Source organism: Vanacampus margaritifer, chromosome 8, assembly GCF_051991255.1.
Source record: "Vanacampus margaritifer isolate UIUO_Vmar chromosome 8, RoL_Vmar_1.0, whole genome shotgun sequence".
In the NCBI taxonomy this organism is placed as follows: Eukaryota; Metazoa; Chordata; class Actinopteri; order Syngnathiformes; family Syngnathidae; genus Vanacampus; species Vanacampus margaritifer.
Window position 1 is genome coordinate 8525337 of NC_135439.1, and position 21045 is coordinate 8546381.

Sequence of the window (21045 nt, forward strand, 5' to 3'; positions counted from 1 at the left end):
AGTGGAGGTGTAATTTTAAAAAAAAAAAAATCCTATGCAATCCGAATTGGGTCTGTTTCTTATTATTGTCATCATTATTATTATTATTCCAAACTATTGGCACACGTTTGATTCCCACTTAAAAAGGGTAGCGTGATGCGTCCCTATGATTGAAAGTGCTCACACGCTCCTAGAAGTGGCAGCACTGTCCCGTGCAGATAAGGGTTGCGGGTGCAATCTGCTCACAGTGCAGCCCTTTTTGAGAGAAACCTTTTTTTTTTTTTTAAATATCAGCGTGGCTGTAACATCAGTGAGGTGACATTCCCGGCCGCCGCCATCAAGATCCAACGGTGGCCATGCTGCTCACGCAATCAATTATCCATGCATAACACCCCCCGCTAGTGTGTGCGACATGAATCGGTCTCCTCTGCCTTGATTCTCAAGAAAAAGACGGACCCTTTCATTTGACCCTTTAGAGTTGATAAGACACGCAAACATGGCGATATTTACTGAAATCATTCCAGCACACAATTAAAGAAGGATGCGTTCTTTGTAGCATAGGCCTGAGACACATTGGGAAGAACCATTTCGGTGTGTTTGCGAGTGTGTGTGTGTGTATGTGAGGAGCAGAAGGAGGAGGAGGAAATAGATTTCACAGCACATATTGCTCCTATCAGACTTTGAGACCACTTGAGTTGTTTTATGATTGTTATCATGCTACAGCACACATACAGGCTCCACACTCGCGTCCCTCGAGGCCTTTCCCTAAATCGGAACCAAACGAGCCTAATTTGGATCAGCACCGAGTTGTACACCTAAACCAATGAGACATGATTCCCTAAAAAGGAAGCCTGTAGCCTCTAGCCGCGCCCATTCCAACATCCCGGTAGAGATGGCGCACCCCTTCTTTGCTTGCAAAACCTTTTATATAATACATTTGTTGCCAATAAAAGCAAAATTAGTTTATAAAATGCTATAGCACACTCTCATATAGCTTATATGAATTAAAATCAAACAACACATCATACATCGGTGGGTAGTTAGCTAGCTCGCTAGGTGGGTGTAGGGAGCTAGCTTAGATAGCTAGCTGGCTAGCTGCTAGCTGCTGTCATACTATAAGAATAGATCATTTTTGACAACAGAACTTTAGAGTTAAAAAATTACATTAGGTAAGAGCAACAAGGTGTTTTACCAAGTTTTTATTTGTATTTTTATCACATGTAGCATTTCTACAACAAACAATTTGTTTTATGATTGTTGCAAGGTAGGCCTATAACATCTTATTTTCCCTCCTCCAACTCAGGGAGGCGCTAGAGAGACCTAAAATATTTTTTTAACAGTCTCCGACACGTTTGCCAACACAAAGAAAATATATAAATAATGCTAACATGCTAATTTAAACTTAACTTGTTGCTGCATTATTGCACTCCACATTCTCTACTTAGCTGTTGTGGCCCGTTTTTTTCTTGCTGCCCTCAGTCTCATCTTATATAAAATATATATTGACTAAATGAATATGTTTCATCTTAAAAAGTATTCATTTTAACCTATACGCTAAATTAATTTCATCTACTGACTCAGTCTTCTATGATATAAAAACACAAACTGAGAAGCCTTTGTTTTCTTTCTGCCCTCTTTCTCCTAGGTTGAAATATAAATATTGAAGATAAACCACCCAAAAAAAATACATTTAAATTGAGCAATGATAATAATAATAATAATAACAATAATAATAATAATAATATATGCATATATATGTATTTAAAGGAGAGAACAGAGCACTAAGAGTGCCAAGAAAAGTGCCTCTAAATATAATGCATTATTATTATTATTATTATTATTATTATTATTATTATTATTATTATTATTATTATTATTATTATTATTATTATTATTATTATTAAATGTCACCTTTACTGGCAGTCTTTTTGTTAAAAAGTTTTGAAAAGGCAATTAAAAAGAAGCAAGAAGGCTAACATTTTTTTTTCTTACAGTCAGTAATGTTCAATAATAAACTTCTACATGCAAAAAGCGCATATCTACGGTATTGTATACATTCGCTCCTTGTCAATGATCCTTATTGAGTCTCGTGGCTATAATGATGTGGCGGTAGTCAAAAGACATGCTAGAATTCCCATCATTTCCTTCTTTTTTGACGAGCAGAAAGCTGAGCCCAAGTGAAGGTGGGGTGGGCGGGGGAGTAAAAAAAAAAAAAGGGAGCATGCCATTTGGAGCGGCATGTTTTGATATGGACCTATGCGGAGTGAACAGGGAAAGTGGGCCCCTGTCTGGGAGAAAGGGCTGCGGCTCTGCTATGGAGCTTAAGTCTCCATCTCTCCTAATAAAAAACACTTAAGCCAAACAGCCCCCCTCTGCCTGCGTCTGATCCCGCCAGCTACCTGCAGGCCCTCCACACAGCACATTTAATAAGAATAATAATATCGCAACAACGATATCCTCCGCCAGCAGTCGTCGCAGCGCAGTATTCCGGGAAGGTTTCTCTATTTTTTTTTTTTTTTTTTTAAGCATTCCCACAAACTTCAAGCAACACATTTTGTTTATTTAGTTGCTCTCTTTGTCAGCCAGCCTTCTTGAGCAGCCTTTTGCCGGTGTAATCCTCATCTCTGCTTCCACAAAGCCAGAGCGAGGATGTAATGAAAGACTTTTTGCTTTTTCCACAGGAATATAAAGTGGCATTTTTATTTGTTTTGCCTCGTGTTTGATTCCCAGTAATGCAGACAATCATCAGGCATGGGGGGGAGTTAAGTGCATTATAAATCAGCCAGAGAGCGAGCGAGAGAGAGAGAGAGAGAGAGAGAGAGAGAGAGAGAGAGCCACCTCGCTTCTTCTTCTTCTTCTTCTTCTTCTTGGAGCTCATCCTGATGCCTCCGCCGCTGCCACTTTAGGTTATGTGAGGAGTAAAGTACTTTAGCGGAGAGCGTGGAGCTGCTCCACGCCGGCGCTCCTTTGCATATCAAATAAACGGCGAAGCTGGATGGCGCTGCCAACCAGGACAGCTATATGTGCACTGAAAGGTGCCCTCAAAGAGTGAGAAGAATAGAAATGAGAGTCGTTTGCGATTGGAAACATCACAGGTGAATATGCTAATTGCAGCCATTCAGCACTTGGCATCTGTCGTTTGCCACTTTTCACGTTTTGATGAATGAATATATTTGACTTGCTTCTCTTTTATTGGGAGAAGAAAGAAGCCAGATCTGGATTTTCTAGCGTTTACGTCCCCCCCCCCCCCACACACACACACACACCGCCCCCTAAACGCTCCTTCTTCTGTGTCCTCAATCCACGAGGAAAAAAAAATCCACACACCACAAAGCGTCCCAGGGTCCGGCAAACAAACAGTTGTACGGATGTACCATTGATTTCACATTCACACGTCTGGACTTAAAGGGACTATGGGATTGCCCGTAGTGAATCCCCCAATCTTTGTGCGACTCACACTCTGTCAAGTTGACATCCTCTCCCTTCTGTAAACTCGCAAGATTATTCACTCAACAGGATCTCCCTCTGCCTTTCATCCCACCAACGACAGGCCAATGCGGCCGCTGACAGCCCAGCGATAGCATACACATGGAAATGAGCTGGGATGTGTGTGTGTGTGTGGGGGGGGGGGGGTCTGTTTGTCAAGAACGCAGGAAGAAGCTTCAGGGTTCAAGGAGGAGACGGAGGTGGCACCTGCCCCGTTTCCACCACGCGGTACCGCTTGGAAATTGTCATCGTCGACTCGTTCATTGTTGTACTCCACAGTCTCGTCTTTGCTGTAGTGGACCGTTTTCTAGCAGCCCTCAGTGTCCCCTTGGATAACATCTGCTTCATGATCAAGGCCCAGAAGTAAATTCAGCAGAGACAGCGCCATGTCTAAAAATGAGAAAAAAAAACAACATGAATGCTAACATTAGTTGCAGTATTACATTTCACAGTCTCCACTTTGCTGCAGCGACCCTTTTCTTGCTGTCCTCAGTTTCCCATTGGATAAAATCTGACACTGCTTACCTACTTGGTTCGACTTTCTTGTCAACCTGGGTTCCAAGCATGCCAAGCGGATACCAAGCTATTTTGATCACTCGTTAGTTGAGCAGAATTGTCTTCAGTGTAAGATTTGAGACCACATGGTGAGAAATGACAAATATAAACACACATGCTACACAAGCTTTGCCCCAGCAATATACTCCACAGTCTCCATTTTTTGTTGTTGCTGCCCTCAGTCTCCTCTTAGATAAAATCCGTTTCCTTCCAGACGTAAATACAGAACAGACAAAAACGCTGCTGGTTGTTCGAGCAGATTTATCATCATTGTTTTTGTAAAAGACACAAATAACACACAAACTAACATTAGCTTATCCACAATATTATGTACTCCGCAGTCTCCATTTTTGCTGCAGCGTCGCATTTTCTTACTCCCGTTTGAGTCCTGTAGAGGACATTTTAGCAAGCACATCATTATTATAACAATTGAGGTTATATGACTTTGCTCCAGTGTGCCCACAGTCTCCTCTCAGATTAATTTTGTAAAGACAGAATAATCTAATTAATTCATTGTTGTTATTCATTTGCTTGTTGACAAATGATGCATTTAATGCCACACGTATTTAACAGTTTCCCGCTGCATATTTTGAAGTGGAACCGCAGCAGGCCCAAAACAAGCCGAATGCATAAGAAAAGCATCAAGAGTGATTTTTTTATTGGAAACAAACTTGTCTTAGATCTGTTGTTGTCTCTGAAAAATGTGGACTAAAAAAAAAAAAAAAAACTGCATCCGACTGGTCATCACTCGTGTGTGGGAACGAGCGAGCATCATCTGGCAGCAGGAACACCGAGATGGAAGGATGGATTCAGTTGAAAGATCCAGCTGTTCGGCCATCCGAACCCTGGGAAAACTCTGACACTGCTTTTTTTCTTTCTTTAAATGTACAACCGATCACCTCGCGTTAAACGTCAGGCCGACTTATAAAAGCCCCTCAACATGTCGGAACAGGTGGAAGCGGGGGGGAAGTGGTGGATGAGGGGGGTCTTCTTGGCAAAGTCTGCAAACGTCTCAATGCCAGGGGACTCCTTACTGCCAACATTATGTGTCCGCTTTGAACCCCCAACCCCTCCTCCCTTTTTGAGCCCCATCTAATGGCGCAAAACACTTTGCCATAATAAAACTTTACTAACTGTACAGGGAATATTTTAAGTAGCACCCTGAACTTTTATGCAAGTGTGAAAGAAGCTAGCTTGCTTAGCTGTAAAATGTCGGCATTGTAAAACATTTATTGTCTTCACAGACATTTTTTAATAGCATTTTAGCATTCCGAACTGTCATGCTAATAAAATGTACTTCTGTTGTTTTTTTTTAAGTATAGCAGAATTTAAAGAGAGAGTTTGCAATAAAAAACAAAACCAGAAAACACATTTAAAAAAAAAAAAACCTCTACATTTACTTTCCAGCAAGTGATTTTGCAAAACAAAAGTGAACATAAGTGGGACGCCATTTGGGACAAAAGTATTGAGACACCCTAAGAAAGTGGTGGGCAAACTCGCACCTCAAAGGCTGGCGTCCTGCAGGTTGTGGAGGTTTCCAATCAACAGGATTGTTACCAAACTCATGCAGAGCTTACTGAGCAAAAGTATCAGGATGACATATGGAAAAAAGTATTGGGACACCATATTGACAAAAGTGTTGGAGCAGAAAAGTTTTGAGTATGAATCAGCCAACTTAATCTTCCTTAAAAATCTCACTGATTTTGAAATACTAAATGTCTTGTTCTGAAAAATTCTAAACATTTTTGTGTATTTTTCTCTGTTGAAACACCTTGTTGATTTTGCTCTTTCTATTCAAATGCAAAGAAAAAGTCAAATGTGAAAATTTGCTGATGTTGTTGTTGCAACTCCCACCGAATGTGTTGTTGAAAATTCTGAATCGTACGACTCAATGACATTTGACTTAAGAGGATCTTTTTACGGATGTTCCATAATCCATACCACTTTTTCCAGATCGATACCAATGTGAGTTTTAATTCGTGAGAAGTCAGCGATACCGATACTAAGTACCGAAGCGACTAAGATTTTTGATACATACCCCCCCCCAAAAAAAATTTTTTTTTATCGAAATATACCATTCTTAAAATTGCATGAAATTAATGGAAATTTTCTGCAGCAGTTAACAAAATTCAGAAAAATTTACAACAACAAAAAAAACGTGCATTGACAATGTTAAAACATTAGATAGCCAACTTTTAAAAAACTTTAAAGTTTCATCATTATTTACCAACTTTTTTTTTCTTTTTTTTCTGGAGAGCTCTCCAGAATTTTTTTTTAATTTACAAACCTGTTTAAAACACTGTGAAAAGGTGCTTATTGCAACATGGCCCTGGTTGATATCTTATACTCTGCTGCCACCTGGTGGCCGTTTTTGAAATAACTACCATTGTTTTAACATTTCTCTTCAGCTGCAACAAATCCTTCTGTCTGATCTAGCATTAAAAAAAAAAACACATAAAAACGTATAAATACGTTTTTGGGACCATGGTAATATTTAAAATATAACATATTTATACGTTTCTGGGAGAAATTGAGTTAAAAGAAAAACAACCTTAATCATAGGTATGTGGAAAAAAAGCAAAGCTTTTAAACTGGATTTAAAAGCATTTACACTCTGGGCTGATTTTACTTCTGTTGTCATCTTATTCCATTTGTGTGCAGCATAACAGCTAAATGCTGCTTCACCACGTTTACTTCGAACTCTGGGCTCCACTAGTTGACCCAAGTCTGGGTTCTCGCCCTTTAATTCTGTCAGCACATTCCTAAGTTACTTGTGGAAGGAGAGACGGACTGAATTGTAATCAAATTCAAAGCGCTACTGTGGTGCAATGCAGTGGCGGCCATGTACATCAGTGTATATATTGACTTTTTCTTCTCTGTAATGTTTCAATGAATATAACAAACAGCCTCCATTCCAGTTCTATCCATGACCTCTGAAATGAGACTTTATGTTTCATACAAACGGCATCTTGGTTACATCAATAATCCTGCAAATGAAATCGATTTCCCCTCCTGCTCTTGCAATTCTGATCACAGCTGGGCTCCCCATATGGAGTTTTAATGGGGTGGCGCACCCTGAGCCTGATCTAAAGCTGGAGAATTCTGGGCACACCACAACATCAAATCCCGCTGTAATTACCTTCATGCAAACACGGGGGCCCTCTCCCAGCACAATATGGGCTGAAGAAATGGGATTTGCGCTCATTGTTTTTGATGCAGGAATTGATCTCGAACATTGTTTGGTGCAATTTAGCCCCGCGCTGAGGAAAAATGGCGCGCGTTGTGCGTGACACACAAATGACGCACAATGCCGCTCGCTTCTGGGTGGCTCATCTCCATTTTTGACAGCGACGACTCTGCGGCTAATCGGCGGCGTTTCCCGCACCGCCGACAAGATCATAGATCTTGACATGCGTGCGTCGTCGTCACCCCGTCGCCATTCATCGTTTTCAAACGCGTTTTTACACATCGCTCATGGTGAATAAGATAGTGTTTGTTGTTGTTGTTGTTGAGTAGATTATGCTATCCGACACGAGGCTATTGTCTTAATTCCCTTAAGGGGCCTCGTTGGAGCGCAATGGCGGAACACGCAGGGAGGCCGTGCGCTATCCTGTCTTCCAGATATCCCTATCCCATCATGCACACCCCGGCCTTGCTTCGTCTCCAGCAGGTGGGGGTGGTCATGCACCAGGCAACGCGGTTATGGGCTTAAGTCTCAAATCTACATACTGAAATGACTTGGGCTTGGGAGCACAATGCCAAACTTGCTGGAAGTCTGATGAGTTTATTTCATCCATTCCCAGAGTGGAAGCGGGGGAAGCGAAATAGACGGCGTTCCCGGGGAAGTTTGACGCGCACCCCCGGCCCGGTGCCCCTCGGTGACTTCCCGTCCATCTGCTGCGAGGTGTCAGGTGTGTTATCTCCCCGACGCGCCCCTGGGAACTCCCGGCAGATGAGTGTGTCTATGCCGTCCGCTGGCTCTTGTAAATGACTCACTAAACAGCCCTGGCCTGGATTCCGAATGCGGGAAAAAATCAATTACTTGCCCGCTTTCCTCCCCGACTCCCCCCCACCCTCCCCTTTTTTTACATTTTACAGTCCATTTTCAGCATGCTGGGGCCAATTACAGCCAGCAGAAAGACTACTCTTTATGTCAGTCCCGCGATGACCTCCATCTTAATGCGCCGACGACGAGTGTCAATGCGCCGCTTTTAGCCACACACGGAGCAGCGGCGACGGCGTGTCCGGGGTCCCGCTGCCGCCCCTCGGACGCCGCCCGACGCTTTGACAGGCGCCCTAATGAAAGCTGATTACCAGGAGGCATCTATTAATTTGTCCCTAATCACGACAAAGAGAGTGTGTGGCTAACAGCTGTGAAATGGCAGCCGCCGCGCGGAAATGAGGCTCGGGGACGAGGGGTTAGGGCCCCCGCGCCGTCATTAAGCGGCCGCCATTGTGCGAGCCGGCTCAGGGTTTAGCCACAGGTAACTCAATAAGATAACACTAGCCCTCTGCTTTTGTGCAAAGAGCCACAGCTGTGAATCCCGGCTCGGCCCCGGTCATGAATAGAGGGATCTAGTTTTGCATGCTCCGAGCGGGAGGCCGCGGCTCCGGTGATGCAGGTGAGAAGCTGACAGTAACGCTTTTAAGCCCGTGTGCTGCCGGCGTCTTAAGAGGGAAAGTCAATCAGCCCAACCAAGCGCACCCACACCACCATTTTGTACAAACGTGTACACGTCTATAGACATGCAAAATGAGAACCGTGATAGAAATTCTGCCGTCACACAAGGTGCTCATTCAACAATATTTTTGTTATTGTGCCCGTCTGACCAAAGTAATAAAAAGACCATAACGGTACACATTTTCACTTTCATTTCACTTTCCAGACTTTTAAAATTGAAATCAATTGGCGGGGCAGTATATTTTATAAATCTTGCCTTTCTGCTTTTGAGAAGGTGGAGCCTACACACAAGTACTTCTTACAATTGAATCTGTATGTGCAAAGGACCCTGTGATATTTTCCATACAGTCAACAATAAAAAATTTTTTTTTGTAGTAAATTAAATAAATTATTTTGTAGTAAATTAAATAAATTATTTTGTAGTCACATGTCCATCCCTACATTTTCAATAGCACTATATATATATATATATATACATACAGTATGTCTAACCTGTAGAAATATTTTATGCATTTATTTTCATTTATTGTATTTGTATTCTTTTTACTTCATCAATTTTAAACAATAATTTGTGTATACATTTCTATGTATTATTTTTTTAATAATTTCTGTGTAACCAGATTATTAGAACATATTAATGTGATGTATTTAGGATTAATTTTAAAATTTACTTGTCTGTAAAACATCTCCTAGCATTTACCCTAAATCATATCAACCTTTGCTATAATAGCAAAAAATACATTTCAGCATTGTATTGTCTGTATTAACTTAGGGATGGGCGAGTATCGATAACATGTATCTGTATCAGGCCGATATTGGACTTCTTCCGCCAGCGCCGATTCTGTCTCTGTCAGATGCCTATTTAGATGAACGCCTACATATTTTGATCGGGACTTTTTCTGGCCATTGCAGTATTATTAATTTAATTTTTTTGTGTTTTATACAAAAAAAACTATTTTTAAAACAAATGTGGAAAATAAGGATCATAGAAAATTGCATTCATTTCAATTTTAATGAATGGGATACATGGGTCTTTCTTTAAAATTATCTGTCATTGCTTATTTTATATATCTAAAGTACTAGTGGTATCTGGACATGGTATTAGTATCGTTGATTACTCAAGTTCTTGTACTAGATATTGTCATGTTTGGGTTCTGTTTTTCCTTGAGTGTCTCCCTTGGTCTTGTTAAGTGTAATCCTGCCCTTCCTCGTGTCAACCAATCAGTGCCCTCAGCCACTTGTGTCTTGCCCCAGGTGTGTCTTGTTGTGTCATTAGCGTGTGTGTGTGTATTTAGTCTCCTGTCTCCCCTCTGCCTGTGTCGGTTCATTGTCATTTCCCTCCCGTCATGCTACCAGTTTTTGCCTTGGTGTCCTTATTTTGTATATCAGAAGTACTAGTGGTATCTGGACATGGTATTAGTATCGTTGATTACTCAAGTTCTCGTACTAGATATGGTCTGAAGAAAAAGTGGTATCTAATTACTATGATCATATACAGTATGTGTTTCCACAAACATCCAAGCAAAGATGCAATACAAATAAAAAATAATAAATTGTAATATATATATATATATATTACCTTAAAAAAAGTAATTTTATATATTTAGAGCAAATTAATTGCTTTCGACAGTGGCATCAAAATTTCTCAGATAAACTTCTGCCTCCATTTGAGATATTGGTCATAACTATTAGCGCATTGGTGGACGATCCACCATGCATGTGATGGAGTGTGGGAATTGAGCGTTAATGTCACAGTGCTATTTTACTTGGCGCTTGCACAGTCCAAGAGTGTGCCTGCCCCGGCAAGTTTGTAAAGTCCAATTTGCAGCTAATGTGGAGGTCGCAGCAGCAGGCGCAGAGGGCGTAGTACGACATAATGGCTGTGCTAGTGTAAATATTGCTTTTAGGCAGAGACACAATTGGGGGGCAAGCGGAGAGAAATTTCCATAGAGTAGATCTATATACGCCGGCGCCACTGGAGGCCTTTCGCCGGGGCCAGAATAGATTTTCCATTCCGGTGTGTCACATTAGATTTTCGGAGGTGCTCAGTGGCAGGTACATGTCATTAGTAACACTTTAGCGCCGTAATGAACCTTTTTATTTATCCGCCGCTCCTCTCATGAATGAATAAGGAGCTGCTCCCCGACTGTGCCCAGCCGGGAGGAGCGGGCAGAGGCGACGTGGAGCCCCGGGGAACGCAAGGGGAGGGTTAAACCGCCATTACTGTGACACACACACACACACGCACACACACACGTGCACACACTCCCCACCTCCGCTCCCTGGGGTCCTGATCTGACACTCTATTTACACACACATTTACACAGTCGACTCCCTCCCTTTATAAAGCTGACAGCCACTTAAGCGCTACATTACTCGCAGGCAGCTACTGGCCATTGGCGGCCTGCCTTGTCCTCGGTAACGACGGGGCAGAGATGAAGCGACAAGGAGCAGCTGTTAATGGCACGACAACAGACTTTTCAACTAAAACAACAACAAAAGCACATCAACGAGAAAACATTTGAGCCGAGAGGTTTCAGTTCAAATAGCGGTGCCTAAACATATGAGTTTGTCTTTGTCCATTAAAAAACAACAACAATGTAATTATATGAAGTCATGGACCTTAACTCATCCACTGCCATTGACGTCTATAGACGTCAAAAATGTATTTTAACTATTTCTATCAGTTTAACATTTTTTCCACTTTTGTTAACAAGAGTATGAAAACGTAGAATTTTTTTCAATTGAACATTTAGAACAGATATAAAATTTGTGATTAATCGTGAGTTAACTAGTGAAGTCATGTGATTAATTACGATTTAAAAAAAATTAATCGCACGACGCCCCTAATTTTTAATCTTTAATTTTATTTTTTTAATCGCATCAGGCAATATTTTTTTTTAATTGGAATTAATCACATGACTTCAATAGTAAAAACATGTTAAACTAATAGAAATAGCTAAAATGAATTTTTGTTGTCTATAGCCGTCAATGGCAGTGAATGAGTTAATCACAAGAGCTTTACAGGTCCACAGTTGACAAAGATTGGCTGTGAATTAAAACAGCATTAAAGTCAATTTACTGAGGTAAAGCGCTTCAGGAAAGTGGTTCCTCCTCAAGACCTCACCCGGAATCCTCCAATGCTTCCGGGGAAGTGGTCTATCTATCCTCAAATCTTGTGCTCGGTCGACTGGTGCGGAATCAGGACAGCAACAACGTTAGATGTGATCATTGTCTTCTTCTATAGCCGCATCTCCAAGCAGGAGAGGAGGGGGGACGAGAGAGGGGAAGTGGCAGTAAAACAGGCCAATGTGTGATTTAACCAAATGCAAACGTATCAGGGTTTAAACATTTCTATTGAGGTAGCCACTCTAATTTCCGGACATTCCAGGGCATTTGACTCCAAATATAGAATGCACCTCAACTGGTGGACTTTGTAACACAACCTTACAATCGCATCTCAAGTGCACTGAGAGTCAGTGTAAATTGTCCAGTAAAAAAGTAATATGGTCAAACTTTTTTTTGTCCTCGAAAAACGTTTTGCTGTAGTATTTTGTGCTAGCTGCAAGCTTTCAATACCAGACATGGAAAGACTAGAAAGTAGCACGTTAGAATAGTCGAGGCAGGATGTAACTAATGCATTACCTATGATCTCTGTGTCAATAGTGGATAGAATTGGCCCATGATCTTTGAAAAAACAAACCTGGTAATATTTTTTGATGTGCATTTGAATCATCTGTTTCCGCTAAATCTGTTATTTCAAGGATTTCTTTTTGTACAGTTCATATATATTGTTCTGCCACCCACTTATTTTGGGTGTAATTCTACTTCCGACCACTAGATGGTGGCAGACTAATTACTATAACTGTAAATTTGACTAAAGAAGAAAACTGAAAACAGGAAGTACAGAATTTCAGCTCACGCTTTTTAAAAAAAAATGAAGATTATTAAATTTCAATGCTCATTCAATCCTGCTTTTTACGCCTACAAAAAAAGTGACAACTGCAGGTTTATTTTACTCATTCATTGCCATTGACGGTTATAGACATCCAAATTCATTTTAACAATTTTGATTAGTTTAACATTTTTTCCACTTTTGTTAACAAAAGTATGAAAACTTTTTACTGTACATTTAGAACAGATATAAAATTTATGATTAAATGTGAGTTAACTAGTGAAATCATGCAATTACGATTACAAATTTTAATCGTCTAACGCCCCTAATTAAAAAAAATATTTTCTATTTAATTTAAAAAATATATTTAAATGTTGTTTGTGTATGTTTTCTTAATAAAAAAAAGTTATTTTACTTTTAATCTTTTTAAAATTATTTTAATTATTTTTTTAATGATTTTTTTTATTTTTAATCATCTTGTCTTTAAAACATAATTTTAATAATTATTTTTTAAGTTTTCAATAATCTTTTAATTTTTAATCTTTTAATTTTTAATCTTTTCAATAATCTTTTAATTTTTAATCTTTCCATATATATTTTTTTAATAATCTTTTCTTAAAAAAAAAAAAGATTATTAAAAATTAGGGGCGTCCGGCGATAAAAAAATTGTAATTATAATTAATCAGATGACTTCTCTAGTTAACTCACGATTAATCACAAACTTTATATATGTTCTAAATGTAACATAAAACATTTTTTTCCTAAGTTTTCGTACTTTTGTTAACAAAAGTGGAAAAAAAAGTTAAACTTATAGAAATAAAGTGATTTTGCCGTCAATGGCATTGAATGAGTTAATAATGTGCATCTTTGGGCAGGATTATTGATGTATATTGTGAGATGTTATTTTTAGCCACAGAGGGATGGTTCACCGTTTGTACAAACATACATCACTGAAACTAAGGAGAGTTTCCACTTGTGTCCTTGGTTCAAGTCAGCCCTTTCCTTGAACCAATCACAGTGCTCGTATCTGTCTTGGCTCACTGACTTTGGCCATTGTCACACAGGTGGCAAAAGCTCCGTCTCAGCACCACCTCCTCCTCCTCTTCGTAGACTCATCTGAGCCCGCGCGGTGTAGCGAGGCGGTTAGAGTGGCAATGGCTGGTCAGGGCCCCCGTGTCACCCCCTAGCATCCACAGTGTGTTCATTTCCCTTTCATCTTGAGTGTGAAATCGCTGCCGGTGCAGCGCTGACCTGAGCATTAAGAGGTCAACTATTGAAATCTGATGTGCGCCTCTCTGGCTGAGAGACTTCGACACACGGAGGGCAAAGAGAGGGAAGGGAGGGAGCGGGAGATGGGCACAAAGAGTCATCCCAACTTGTTACAAATTATGTTTTACCGACAACTTTTGGGAAAAAGAAACAAAGTTGCACAGAATAAATTTCATCTCCAGTCACTTCTTCAAACCTGCAATTGACTATTCCCTCCACTAGGGAGGTTTTCAGCGCTAGCTGTTAGCTTGATTGTAGAGGTGAGGCATGGGCTGCGGAGAAAGCTCATCCGTGAACCTTAAACAGAATGAATGACTGCCAACCAATCCAGATTGTTACCGACTCGAATTAAAATGACCCTTATTGGCTCAAGTTGGCTTCTATATACTCAAACTTGACCCAGAACAGAATAGGAGGAAAGAAAATTATGTTAGCGAGTGTAGCAAATCCACGCTCACGTCAGGGTTCACAAACGCTCACTAAACTTTAGTGATTTTTCCTGTCAAGGAAATTTTGAACATGTTCAAAATGTTCGTAACACAAGAAAAAAACATTTCAACTCGAGGCGAATGTCTGGCAAACGTTTTTGCGACGCAAGATCAGCATTCGCCAGCGTTACAAACGTTTGCCCCTCAGTGTGATACGGGCTTAAGTGTTTAACCTGCCAATGTCAGCTGGTTTAGATTCCAGCTCACCCCTGACCTTGAAAAGGATAAACGCTATAAACATACAGCCTGGACTCATACACCAAATAAGCGTTTGCATATTTGTTTACCATTTAAGCACTGAATTCCGAATCCATTCAAACGGGTTACTAATTGTGCTTTTGACGAAAAACATGTTATAGTCCAAATTATTATTTTTTTCATCCAATTTGATGAAAATGGTAAATGAAGTACACTTATAGCATTTTATCTACACGATATGTTTTTCAAAGTGCTTTACCAAGCCTCACATTCCCTTTTGAAGTGTACATATGCGGCCGACGTGCTATCACAGCCGCGTCAACCTACAAAAAATGTGATTTTAACTTATTTAGAAAGTAATTTAAAGTAACTTACTTTTACCTCCAGGATCCTTCGCCGTCCGCTGACCAACGGCACAATCTAGGCTGTTTGTTTTGTTACTTTTAGTAAAATTTTAAATTCAGGTGTACCTTATCTGTCGTACAAGCTAGCTAGCGCTAAGCTAACCCATGTGAGTTGTTGATACATTGCCTGGATGGGCTTTATTGGCTGATTGCTTAACAATTTAATATAATGCTAATTCGGCTAAACATTGACGTCACACACAAAAACTTCCCGGTGTCGGGTCCCTATAAGAGTATATGTTTGATATCATTTAACACGCAGACACACTCGTCTTGTTTGGAATGCGGCGACCAGGATGCAAAGTTTGCTCCGCAGAAATATTGCGTCTGTCTTGCAAATGTTCTCCCCACAGCCAGGACATTTGCATGCTAGCGTAAAAAAAAAAAAAAAAAAAGACAAACTTTTTGGCCGCCTTCCACCCGCCTATGTCTCCAACGCCGGGTTCTGCGTTTTTAAAGTCGATTCGACACCTCTGCTCAAGCGCAAAGGCAAGCGCGATACGACGGGACTCTTGTCTCATCTCTCCCATGGGCTACACTTTCATCCCTCTTTCTGCTGCGGACCACCCTAAGCCCAAATAAGGTGTTTGTGCCTTCAGTTCTGCCTTCTCGTCTCTGAAGAGTTCAGAATGTGCCAAAACTTTACAACCAGCCCCCCACCCACCCACACCCCTACACACACACACACACACACACACACACACACGCTTTGACTCAAAGGGTAATCACAAATAAATAGCATTTCTGGCGAGGAGCACAAGGAGCCTATCTCAGGAGCAGATAACTAGTAGATGCGATTCCTTAGATAAGAAGCAGTAATTTGGCTTTTAGAGAGCGCCGCGGGGGCCGGCGCTGATTTACTGTGTATACGGGGAGCTTGTTTTTTTTTTTCTTCACATTTTTATCTCTCCTGTTGAAGAGCTTTTCATCTCTGCCTCTTTTTTTTTTTTCTCCATATGTATTTTCCCCCCAGAAGAAGGTGAGATCACAAGGCAACACAAGGCGAGAGAGTGGCGCCTTTTAAAAAGCGCGCTGGACAAAATACAAATATTTGAAAATGTATTTCATGGCAATTATGTCAGGTTTCATGGCCTTGGCACAGCACTGAGGCGCAGCCTGGATGCCTTAATTTGTATAGAAATTGTAATCATTTGTTCATTTCAAGGTGAAAATTGCATTTTTTAATTTAAATTGTATCCTGCGTGATAGGCTATTATCTAGAAAAATTGTCTGTGTGTATGGCGCTCTGTGCCCCGCCGTCACGCCTCTTTGGAGCTCACTTCTCCTCAGAAAGGGCTTATACATGCGAATCTCCTGACTGAATGCGCCCAACTCACTCACTGGCGCGCTCATTTCCATTTCGGGTTATTAATATTAATTAGTTGGCGAGCACGCAAAGCTGCCATTTTGAATGGAAAAGGAGCCGGCCCGGGCTTGACAGAGAGATTTTTATCTTTACGCTGATTTCCTAGATTTACAACTTTTACTCTGACTTTTTCTTTTTTTTGCTTATATGTGACACAACTGCAGGCCATAAAATTAGGTACACCTGCACAGTCTCACGCATGTTTCTTCTGAGGTGGGCAGGGCTGGACTGGCCATCCAGGGCAGATTATACAGGGCAGATGCCCTTTGGGCCAACCTCTTTTGGGGCGGCGCGCTGATGTTTAATTCATATTTTCCTCCATTTTACCCCCAAAAGATGATATTTGTCAACTGTGGGCGTGTGAAGCCCTTTGAGACTCTTTTGTGATTAAGGGCTATATAAATAAACTTGAACTGACGACTATCAGTCATGATATTGTTGTATTGCAATATCAGTACTTTGGCCCACTACCAATTTGCATGATAAAAAAAAAAGCTGTTTCTTAAATTATCGTAATATTACAAGCTAATAAAGTGTCTGTTGTGAGCGTTTTTGTCATTATAAAATGTCCCAAATTCCATACAAGTAAAGCATCGTAACGACAATAAAGCCTATGTGCGAAAATGAAATGGCATTAATCTGCGACAATGCTTCACTCTAAGCTCCCGCTTTTTTTTCCCCTCCTCACCACTTTTTACTTTTTACATGACAGATTATCTGTGTGTAATACTCGAGAGGGTTAACCTTGAAATTCAAAACAGCCCGAATGTTTCCCGAAATAAGATTTACTTGGCCGTATGCAAAGGAGCGGCAAGCAGATATATATATGCGCGTCTGCGCCGGATCCTCGGAGGTGACGAGCACAAAGCCGAGGCTCAGGTACATGGCATATGCTGGCATAATTACAGGATTTGTGGGGGATTATTATACTGTAAGTGCTTTCATGGCGACAGCTGGGAGCTTTTTTTTTTTTTGCTCCCCGCGACACGTAATCTCGGAGAATAAAACCAAGACCCCGGAGCATCTCTTAATCATTTCTTAGCATACCTGCACACGGCTGGAGACTCTCACATTCGGGGAAAACGAGAATAGAATCAGCAACTACGAGAGGTCCGTCTGGGGCAAAACAGAAACACTTTTCTTAGAAATAAAAATGTAGTTTATATGACACTGAGCCAAAGTTTTCATTTGTTTACTTCCTGGTTCATGTCATCACAAATCCATTGAGTGCCATTAAAGCCTTATTCTTAAGCAAATTTTGACCTATGGAACTATTGCATGTTTGACATCTATAATGTGTACTTTTTTAAAACCATACAGTAATAACAACATTAAAGAATGAAACCGTTTTTGTCACATTTTTTGCTCCAATTTAATGGACATTGTGCTGCTCCTTTTGGTGTTGCACCTTGGCCACATGGAGGAGTAATAGTACAGAAGCAGAAAAAACAAAACAACGAGTTTAACAACTCACTCAGTACGCTGCATTATTATTATTCATTTTTAGCAAAAGATAAAGAATATATGCCTGTGATACTTCAGTGAGGTACATCGGCTAACTGTTAGCATCTATTAACTTTGACTGCCAGACGTTTTCAGAAAAGGGATGCTGTGGGTGCCAGCCGATTAAAGCATTTTTGACTGATCTTTCAAGGTCCACAGAAAATTATGTGTTTGGACTATGGAAACACATATACTACCAAATGAAAGATTGGACTCTCATCTTTCATCAGAAAAAAAAGTTTGTTTCTACCTTATTCCGTTTTTGAGTAATCAACAATAGAAAATGGTTAGTTCCACCTCTGTTTTGAAAAAAACGTATTTTAACGTCTTTGGCACTCCTCCATAGGATTTTATTAAACGTTATTTAACGTTTTTGGCAGTCAAAGAGTTAAGCTGCTTTGTTACCCTTTAAGCAATGACTATCTCAGAACAAATTTAGACTGATTATTTGACAATAAACACAGATATACAGTATATTCTTTATCTTCAGCACAGAATGACTAATATTACCGCTGTAATAAGAAAGGAAGCCTCCAGAAGAATACATCCATTCGTAGCATAATAACGAGAAAGCGGGCTAAATTCTGCAAAAAACAACAACAAAAAAACTATACATAATGATGTCTTTGTTGTATGTTAAACAGTGCCTAATCTGGGACAGATTACGGCATTTCCGCATCATGCCCTCAGTTGTGAGTGCGGTCACGGGACAAACTAAACTCATGTGTCAAGGTACCAGTGTATTTGATTTATTTTACTATGTTGAAGCGAGTCTGGCAAAACTACACCAGTAATGGTGAGCTAATACGTTTCCACAGTGCTATTTTATTTATTTATTTATTTTCATATTTCTCGCACTTCCTCCCCGGGTGGTTTGTGTCCTCCGCGGCACGGCTGTCAAGAAGGCGGGCAGGTTACTTTTCAAGCGGGGCCAGGTTCAGGGGCCCCAAACGAGATGAGAATCACATCTCCCCCTGCACGGATCATTTCAGAGTGACTATGACCGCTCTGAGTCTCCGAGCGATAGAGCCCTCCTGGCCTCTCAGCCGAGGCTCAGGACTTTTTTTCCCCCCCCCATTTCCATCCCTGTGATGTAAACAAACCCATTACCGTCAGGGGCAGCTCGCACGGCCCCCAGACCTGAGGACGCAGCCCGCAGCTAAGCTACCGTGGCACTAAACCCCCCCTGGCACGTCCCCTCCCTTCTTCAATGGCCGCATGTCCGCGTCAAGGCGGTAGAGGAGGAGTCAGGATGCCCGGGCACTTTTTATCTAAAACCTCCCCAGAAAAGAGGCGAGGGGAAAAGGGCTCTTGTTGATCCTCGGCTCCTGTAGTCAATCAATTATTGGATCAAAGCGGGCGGCGGGCCAAAGCTCTCCAGCGCGGTGATGCCTGAGCCGCCACCTCGTCCACTTGGAGTGACAGGCGCGGGGGGCGGAGGGTGGACAAAACCCCGGGGACGCCACGGCTAATCTGCTCAGGCTAACTTTGAGGGGAAGAGATGAGGCTGACGCGGGCGACAAACAATGCGCGGGCGCATACTCAAGGCTGACATCCCACAAGCAGCTCCTTTCTGTAACGCTTGTCCTCATTCGGGTCGCGGGTGAGTTACACTCCGGACTGGTCGCCAGTCAGTTGTAGGCCTCAAACAGGAATTCACGCTCACGTTCACACCTATGGACAATTTAAAGTACAGTCGATCTATAGAAAGCCGATGACGGGGTATCTAGAGAGGAACTGCGGTACGGTATAAGGAAGTCTGAATAGTACAGGAGATTTATGAGATGCTAAATCCCTTCCTCTTTGTTAGACGAGAGTCCCCCTGTAGGGGTGTTGCCAGAATTTTTCTATTGGGGTGGCCAGGGTGAAACCATGACTCATAGGGGTGGCCATAAGTTCATACCTGAAATGTCTAAATAAGTGGTTCTTTTTTTTAATTTTTAAATTGTATTTTTTTTCTGGAGAGCTTAATATTGTTTATTCAGTAATTTTACCGATTTGACATGTCATCATCATTGCTCTTTTTTTTTTTTTTTTTTTTTTGTATGTGGGTGAGTATATGTATGTGCGTGCGTGCGAGTGTGTGTGTATTCCTTAGGTCACCGAAAACCTCCCCAAACTTGTGTTTGCTAGGTGACCTAACAACAACTGACTTACCACATAAACAATTTCAATCTACACTTGTAGCCCTTACTATCGCTAAAAAAACAATTCTTGTTAACTGGAAAAATAAACAAACTCTTAATATCGACCAATGGTCTAACCTCCTCATAAATCACATTTTAATGGAAAAAATATCTGCCTCAAATAAAAACCAAATATCAAAATTTATAGAAACATGGTCTACGTATAAAGAATTTTTTAACCTAATTCTGGTTACTTAATTCTGTCTGTTAGCGAGAGCCACTACATCGTGATAACTTACATTGATGTTTCTGCATTTGGCAATTTATTATTATATTATATTATTAGTATGGGATTTTTTTTAATGGGCTTTAGGTGAACTGATGAATACACACACGCTCGCACGTACGCACGCACACACACACACACACACACACACACACGCACATACACATAATCACCCACATACAAAAAAAAAAAATATATATATATATATATATATATATATATATGTGTGTGTATGTGTATATATATATGTATATATATTAAAAAAAAATAAATAAATAAATAAAATAAAATAAAAACATTTATTAAATTTTTTTAATTTATTTGTTTTTTAAAAAAAAGGAGAGCAATGATGATGTCAAATCGAATGAACAATACTGAGCTCTCCTGGAAAAAAAAAAAAAAAAAGTTCACCGAAAACCTATTAAAAAAATCCCATACCGTTCACCTAAACCGAACACTTCCAGCCAGAGTCGTGAGGTCGTCAGGAGACCCGAGGAAGGACCAAAGAAAAGAAAGGAAAGTGAAATCTAGCACCGACCAGACACCACCCACCAGGCCACCAACCAGAGTCCTTCACCAACCCCAGAATAAATAAGTGGTTCTTAACCATGCAGCCATACCGCCGAACCTTTGGCTGGAATAGAACATTGAAACGATCAAATCATTTGAAACGACTGATTCACAAAAATAATCGATCTTTCGGAACGTTGTAGCATCTTCCCAAAGCGACATTTGGTGGCCAAGTGTAAAATATGACAATCACACATTAGGAAACTAACTTTTGTCATCACCGAATTTAAACAACTGGC